A 2,096-nucleotide genomic window follows, 5' to 3' on the forward strand; every position below is an offset into this window, starting at 1 on the left:
CAGCCTTGGTCAGATCCGGCTGCAGGATGTTTGGGCCCTGTCTCTGCAGACTCTTCACCAGGGAGAATGGACAATCTCGGCGGTGGTCGCCCTGCCCTCTGTTGGGGGCAATCAGAAGAATCATGGGAACGTCCCATCGGGCAACACAAGGGGGTTCGCACTGCTGTCTCACAGCGCCAGGAACCCGGGTTCGATTCCCGGCTCGGGTCACTGCCTGTGTGGAGTTTGCACGTTCTCCCCATGTCTGCGTGGGTTTCCTCCAGGTGCTCCCGTTTCCCCCCACAGTCCCAAGATGTGCCGGTTAGGTTAATTGGCCGTGCTAAGTTGCCCCTTAATGTTGGGGGATTAGCTAGGGTAAATATGTGGGGTTACGGGGATAGGACCTGGGTGGGATTGTTGTCGGTGCAGACTCGATAGTCTGAATAACCTCCTTCTGCGCTGTAGGGGGTTCTTAGATTCTATGATCTCTCTGACCTGAACCTCCCCCGCCCCCCCCCCCCCAACTCCCATCCCCCATCGTCAGAACCACTGATCACCCACCCCGCCGCACCCTCCCGCCACCCTGCCACCTCTCCCCAATCTCTCCCTCTCCCCCTCTCACTCCATTACCCCTGCCTCACTCTTCTCTCACCCCCTCACATGCTCATGTTGGATAATGGAAGGTGGGAGGTGGGTCCTTTCAGCTGTGACTGAGCTGATCCAAAGGTGTTGTGCATTAAGGTCTCAATGTAAGGGATCGTGGGCACAAAAATACAACCCCGTCCCGCCAGGCTGCACTGTCGCACACGCTGTCTTTTAGGCATCTACCCCCCCCACCCCCGCGCCTCAGGTATTGATGACACTGTGACACTGGGCTACGTTTTACTTAAACAACAACTGAAAATGCTGGAAAATTTCAGCAGGTTCTTTTTTTAATTCTTGGCACGCGGGCCTCGCTGGCAAGGTCACATTTATTACCCATACCCTAGTTGCCCTTGAGATGGTGGCGGTGAGCTGCCTTCTTGAATGGCTCCCAGTCCACGTTCTGTGGGGTGACCCACGAAGCCCTTAGGGAGGGAATTCTGGGATTTTGACCAATTTCGGGGATGGATGGAAAATGGTGAGGAGGGCAATCCTACATTTGCCATGCGCTCTGCAACCCCCCCACCCCCACACCCCCACACCCCCACACCCCCACCCCCCCACCAGTCCCCGACCCCCGAAAACAGGTCTAACCGGCGGAAGTGAAATGTAAAAGCAAAATACTGCTTTGAAGGAACGACTGTGAAGGAACGGTGATATATTTTTTTTTAAAACTTTATTCCAATCCAATCAAGTCAAATTAAACCCAATTCAGAGTCCCAACAAGTTGGGACATTCCCGATCCAAGCTGACAAGACAGGGCTCTCACCTCCTGTCTTGGGCTTGATCTACATGATCCAAGCTGATTGGAGTAGGTGTAGCTCCTCCTCCAGGGCTTGATCTCATTTGCATCTTAGCCAAATGGCCGAGATGCCGCTTTAAAAAATTGCTTCAAATGAAGCTGAAACGTAACCTAATGACTTCAACCAAGTGCAGCATGTCGCTACTACACTTGATCTTAGCCAAAAGGCCGAGAAGCGATTTCCAAAGTCGGGATGGTGAGTGTCTTGGAGGGGTAACTTGCAGGTTGGTGGTGTTCCCCATGTATCTGCTGCCCTTGTCCTTCTAGGTGGGAGTGGTCATGGGTTTGGAAGGTGCTGTCTAAGGGTCTTTGGTGAATTGCTGCAGTGCATCTTGTCGACAGTACACACTGCTGCTACTGAGCATCAGTGGTAGAGGGAGTGGATGTTTGTAGATGTGGTGCCAATCAACGGGGCTGCTTTATCCCGGATGGTGTTGAGCTTCTGGAGTGTTATTGGAGCTGCTCCCATCCAGGCCATTGAGGAGTATTCCATCACACCCCTCAGCAGGTCTGACACCATCTGTGGAAAGAGGATAGAACCAATGTTTCGGCTCTGGATGAACCGTCATGCTGCCTCTGCTCTCTCCCCACAAGATGCTGCCAGACCTGCTGAGATTTTCCAGCATTTTCCAATTCCAGCATCTGCAGTATTTTGCTTTTACATTTCACTTCC

General features: G+C 52.9%; 1 non-coding gene across 1 annotated transcript; it reads right to left on the reverse strand.

The window, feature by feature from the left end:
* Positions 1-1,411: 1,411 nt before the first annotated feature.
* On the reverse strand, positions 1,412-1,603 carry LOC145351522 (U2 spliceosomal RNA). Its single transcript, XR_013888419.1, has one exon. It is a non-coding gene; the product is annotated as a U2 spliceosomal RNA (small nuclear RNA).
* Between the last annotated feature and the right edge of the window lie 493 nt (positions 1,604-2,096).

This window comes from Carcharhinus amblyrhynchos, chromosome 1 (assembly GCF_965287045.1).
Source record: "Carcharhinus amblyrhynchos chromosome 1, sCarAmb.v2.hapA, whole genome shotgun sequence".
Classification (NCBI taxonomy): domain Eukaryota; kingdom Metazoa; phylum Chordata; class Chondrichthyes; order Carcharhiniformes; family Carcharhinidae; genus Carcharhinus; species Carcharhinus amblyrhynchos.